Source organism: Anabrus simplex, chromosome 1 (assembly GCF_040414725.1).
Source record: "Anabrus simplex isolate iqAnaSimp1 chromosome 1, ASM4041472v1, whole genome shotgun sequence".
Lineage (NCBI taxonomy): Eukaryota > Metazoa > Arthropoda > Insecta > Orthoptera > Tettigoniidae > Anabrus > Anabrus simplex.
The window spans coordinates 1,050,455,830-1,050,461,829 of record NC_090265.1 but is presented as its reverse complement, the minus strand read 5'-3'; the positions used below and the strand labels follow the sequence as shown (position 1 = coordinate 1,050,461,829).

At 37.3% G+C, this 6,000-nt stretch overlaps 1 protein-coding gene across 1 annotated transcript in view; it reads right to left on the bottom strand.

Annotated features, from left to right (window-relative positions):
* Positions 1-810: 810 nt before the first annotated feature.
* The window catches only part of LOC136857945 (uncharacterized), a 227,703-nt gene continuing 222,513 nt past the window's right edge, over positions 811-6,000 (bottom strand). Inside the window, exon 7 of the mRNA XM_068228317.1 lies at positions 811-1,016. The gene's annotated coding sequence lies outside the window, so the exon portion shown is untranslated. The remainder of the gene's footprint in view (positions 1,017-6,000) is intronic.

Below are 6,000 nucleotides of genomic sequence, written 5' to 3'. Positions count from 1 at the left end.
TTTGCCATGGAAAGCAAGAGATAGTTAAGTTAAATACTCGACACCTTAAGATTAGCTCTGTGAGCTGGATAAGAATTTCAAGAGCTGAATTTCCATCAGTCAAGACAAGGTGATCATTCAAAGAGAACTGAGGAAGTAGCACAACATCCTCAAAAGAGGGCTGTCCTATCACACGATCAACAACATGCAGTACTTACAACCACATGGAAGGTGACCAACCATCAGTGAACTGAAAGAAAAGGACTTACTGGCCATGCTGAATTTCTTTGATTAAAAGAAAAAAAAAATCCTTCATTTTACCCTGAAATTTGTGCTTGAATTACATATGTCAACTGATAAACTGAATAGACAGTGATTTTTCACAATGTGTTTTATTGCATAATTTGTGCCTGAAACATAGTGTGTTAAACTGATAAATGAATAACTCATTGATTTTACATATTTGTTCAATATCACCTGTTTCACAGTGCTGGCAAGACTATTTTTTTCTTCTCCTGTAAAAATTCACTTTTTATGACTTACTACCTTTCCCATGTCAATGCCTCAATTGTTCCCAAAGTTTGCAGGCGATTTTTGTTGTGTAACCATACTTACCAAGTTTTTATTTGATATAAGTGGCAGCTCACAGAATCTTGTAAAAATGTTGGTCCACCTGAACAGATGCCAGCTGTTCTTGAGTTTGTTGTAAGGAAGTAACTAATTCTTACACATCGCACAATCAATTTTTTTAAAAATACCAGTACTATACTGACCACTTGCATCCCAGTCATTATGTGGAGAATAACTTTATTAACACAGGACATTGGAATACAAAAGAAGAGACACACAGCAACTCACACATATTTTGATAACACATGATTGGCCTGATACACTGGCATATAAAGCAGTAAGAAATGCATCACAGCATTCGCACATTATATCAGCAGAAGTTGGATAAATCTTATATCTTGATATTGAAGTTGAAGAATCATGTATGGTCTTAGTCTTCTATCAAATTAAGACAAAGAATATGAGATCTAAAAGGGAAAGTCAGACAGAATTGTTAGACCAGGGGTAGCATGAAAAAGATATAAAACAGTCATGTAACATTAAAAATTTTCTAAAGGAACTGACCAGCATCAATTAAAAAAAAAAACATAGTATGTCAAAGGTTTAAAAAGCAAGTCTGTTATTATGTTACATTATGAAACCAATTATAGTGGTTTGATCCTGAGTCATGGCATATTTCTACAGTCTTTCTGAGCATGTTTAGGGGGGCTTTTTCTACAGGGCAAAATGCAGTATACAGATTATAAGTCACTCATAATATTGATAGAGCAATCAGCCTGTTCTTCATCATCAGATAATTCAGAAGGTAGTCAAATGAATAGTTTTCTATATCCTAAATAGAAGTCATGTGAAAAGAGACCTCCCCTGTGAACCATGTGACCTTGCCACAGGGGGTGGGGGGAGCCTTGCATGTCTCAGTGAAGCAGATAGCCGAGCCATAGGTGCAACCATATCCGATGAGTATCTGTTGAGAGACCAGACTAATGAATGGTTCATCAAAAGGGGGATAGCAGCTTTTTTAGTAGTTGCAAGTGTGGTAGTCTAGATGATTGACTGATATAGCCGTGTAATAATATTTAACATGGCTTAGCTATGTCGATACTGCTACATGGTTAAAAGCAACGGGAAACTACAGCCGTAACTAACTCCTGAGGACATGCAGCTCTCTCTGTATGAATTATGTACTGACAATGGCTTCTTCCTGGGTAAAATATTCTGGAGTAAAATAGTACCCCATTCGAATCTCTGGATGGGGTTTGCATGAGAGGGGATAATCATCAGGAAGATGGATCCTAACATTCTGGAGGTCCGAGAGTGTGGAATGTTAGTTTGAATTGTTGTGGTTGGTTAAAGATTCTGAAAAGGGAAATGGATGGACTAAAGTTAGATGTAGATTGTAAGCAAACTACATTGTCAGAAAGAGTGGGATGTTTGGTCAGGTGACTACATAATATTATCAACTCAAAATCAATGCAGGAGTTGGTTTAATAACAAATAGGAAAATAGGGCAGTGAGTAAGCTACTACAACCAGCATAGTGAAAGGATTATTGTATTCAAGATAAACACCAAGCCAATGTCCACCACAATAGTGAAGGTCTATATGGCCACTAGTTCAGCGGATGATGATGAAATCAAAAGAATATATGAAGAGAGAGAGAGAGTTTAATGTAATATGTAAAAGATGACAAGAATCTAATTGTGATGGGAGATTGGAATGAGTAGTAGGCCAAGTAAGAGAAGGTAATGGAGTAGGAGAATTTAGACTGGGACAAAATTAAATAGGAAGTTGGTTGGTTGAATTCTGAACTGATCGTAATTTAGTCGTTGCTAATACTTGGTTCAAACACCGCAAACAATGGCTGTATACGTGGACGAGACCTGGAGACACTGGAAGGTATCAAATGGACTTCATTATGATTAGGCACAGATTCAAGAAACCCAGGTGTTGGAAAATGCCACTTGAAGTTGATTAAATTGAAAAAAGGAAAGAATATGGGATGTAGACAAGTTGAAAGAAAAGAGTGTGAGGGATTGTTTTTTAAGGGACATGCTGCATAAGTGCTGAATATAACACAATAGAGGAAGAATGGACAGTCGTGAAAAATGATGTCAGTAGAGCTGCTGAAGAAAGGTTAGGAAGAAAGGAAAGATCAACTAAGAATCAGGAGATTGACAAAAGTACAAGAATCAAAAAAAGAGGAGGGCAGAAAAACATACAGGTGATTAAAGAATGAAGTACAGTGAAACCTCATTAGTGTGTTCCTCATTAACATGTTTTCCAGCTTAGCACATCGTAAATTCATAGTCCCGATTCTCGTCATATTAAATCCATATAAAAATACCTCACTTATTGGGTCACGAATTTTCACGATTACTGCTTAGTATAATTACATTTTTCCTAGCTCTGTAACTCTTATATATCATCCTTTGTGAAAGGAATGAGATTTCCTACTTGGATACGAGCCGTCACCACAGTTGCGTAATTATGGGAAAAGGCCTTGAATTCTTGAACTTCACAGGATAAGTTACACCTTTGGGGAGCAAGCCATTAGCCTCAGGAACGTTCAGTTTTGCTTGCGAGTTAGCAACGAGATTGCCGAATAACGCAGTGAGCCTGCTTGTGTTTGTATTTTATATTCCATTCGGAAGTTAGAAATTCATTTTGTGTTAAGTGGTACAGTGAAAGGTAGTGAATATTTGTCGCATGATAGCCTTGTTATGGATATGGAAAATGTTGTGAAATTCCTTACTAATGAAGACAAAATTAAAATCTGTCAGAGAGTCGACTGGCATCTGCATCTTTAAGAGTGCAGAGGTGGTGCGAATGTTGAAATTTGCACCTTCAAGTTTTGACTCGATCACTCGAGTTGGTCGAAGATTTGTTTGATTCAAAATGGCGGTCAAAGTCATTCCTTGCAGTCACACATGGTCGAGTGTAACCTCCAATTCATTATCTAAGAGTGTGACCAAAAAGTAATGTTTATTAACCCACTGGTCCAAAATAAAAGGCTTCTACTCTCAGTAACCTTTGTTTTAGAAAGAGTGCGATCTGCAATAATACTCTGATATTTTTATGGGCCCCCATGCAAATGTCTTTATATTTGTTGTCTGGCGTTTTTCATACCTTTCAGTGCACTGTTGTTATTTTATAAGCCCCAGCATTAAAGTTTTCAATTCTCTCGTATTTTTTAGCCCTTTTAATACTTTACTCTCATCTTTAGAAATGGTAGACATAGATTCCACGGTACTGATGGATACATGATGTAAAATGCCCTCATGTCAGTTTTATTCATAAATCATTATTACGTTTTCTCACTTAACACGTCCTTTATCCTTGTCTACTGCAGAAACATCTTGACGAGGTTTTACTGTAGATAGAAAGTACAGGACAGCTAAGGAAGAATGGCTGAAGGAGGCTTGTAGGAAAGGCAGAGGCTGCATATAGGAAAGTCAAGGAAACCTTTACAGAAAGGAAAACTAGGTGTATGAATATTAAGAGCTCAGATGGAAAACCACTTCTAGAGAAAGAAGATGACAGAAAGATGGCAGGAATATATCCAACAGTTGTATCAAGGTAAAGAAATAAATGATATGGTTCTGGAATAAGAAGATGCCGTTGATGCTAATGAAATGAGAGACCAAATTTTGAGGTCAAAATTTGACAGAGCATTGTGAGGCCTAAGTAGAAACAAGGCACCTGAAATTGATGACATACCCTCAGAATTACTGACTGCCTTAGAAGAAACCAGCATAGCGAGTGTGTAAGATGTATGATACAGCGTAAGTGCGATCCGATTTTAGGCAGAATGTTGTTATACCTATTGCCAAGAAATCAGGTGCTGTCAACTGTGAAAACTACTGCACCATTAGTTTAGTATCTCACACCTGAAATTTTTTAGCATGTATTATTTACAGAAGAATGGAAAGACAAGTTGAAACTGAGTTGGGAGAAGATCAATTTGGCTTCAGAAGAAATGTAGGAAGTCGTGAAGTGATACTGAATTTATGTCTGCTCTTAAAGGATTGAATTAAGGAGGACAATCCCACGTACATGGCATTTGTTGATCTAGAAAAGGCATTTGGTAATGTTGATTGGACCATGCTACTTGAGATTCTGAAGGTGATGGGGATCAGATACCTACCGAGAAAGAAGAATTATCTACAATCTGTACAAAAATCAGTCTGCAGTGATAACAATCGAGGGTTTTGAAAAAGAAGCAGCAATCCAGAAGGGAGCAAGGCAAGGTTGCAGTTTGTGCCCACCCTCTGTTTTTAATGTATACATAGAACAGGTGGTAAAGGAAATGAAATAGGAATACAGAAAAGTAATTATAATCCAAGGACAGGAAATCAAAACCAATTTGCCAATGGTATTATTATTTTATCTGAGTCTGCAGAAGATCTGGAGAAATTGCTGGCAAAGGAGTACAAAATGAAAAAATAAGTCCAAAACAAAAGTAATGGAATGCAGTGAAATGAAGTCGAGTGATGCAGGAAATATTAGATTGAGAATGAAGTCTTAAGGATGTAGATGAATATTGTTACTTGGGTTTTTTCCTTTATATTTTACGAGCTGCTTTAGGGATAGGAAAGGGCTAGGAGTGGGAAGGAATCGTCCATGGCCTTATTTAAGCTACATCCCCAGCATTTGCCTGGTATGAAAATGGGAAACTACAGAAGAACATGTTCAGGGCTGCCAACAGTGGGATTTGAATCCACTATCTCCCGAATGCAAGCTCACAGCTGCACGTCCCTTACTGCATGGCCAACTCGCTAGGTCCTTGGGTAATAAAATAACTAACAAGGGCAGAAGTAAGGAGGACATGAAATGCAGTCTAGCACAAGGAAGGCCTTTCTTAAGAAAATAAATTTTCTCACTTCAAACATTATTATAGGAATTAGAAAGAAAGTTTTGAAGACTTCTTTCTGGAGCATGGCATTGTATGGAAGTGAAACATGGACAATAACTAGTTCAGAAAAGAAGAGAATAGAAGCTTTAAAAATGTGGTGTTACAGAAAAATGCTGATGGTGAGATGGTTAGATCAAAACACAAATTAAGAGAAAATGAACCAAATTCATGAGGGGAAATCAATTTGGTTAAATTTTATGAGAAGAAAGGACAGAATGATAGGGCACATTTTAATACACCCAGGACTTATACAGTTGGTTTTCCAAAGCAGTGTAGGTGGCAAGAACGGTAGGGGGTAGACCAAGGTATGAATATGACAAGCAGATTAGAGCAGATGTATGATGCAGTAGTTCTGTAGAAATGAAAAAGTTAGCACATGATAGGTTGGCAATGAGAACAGCATGAAACCAGTCTATGGACTGTTGACTCAAATAGTAACAACATGAAAAAAATGATTTACAATCTATATATATAAAATAGCTTGTCCTGACTGACTGACTGACTGACTGACTGATTCATCATCGCCGAGCCAAAACTACT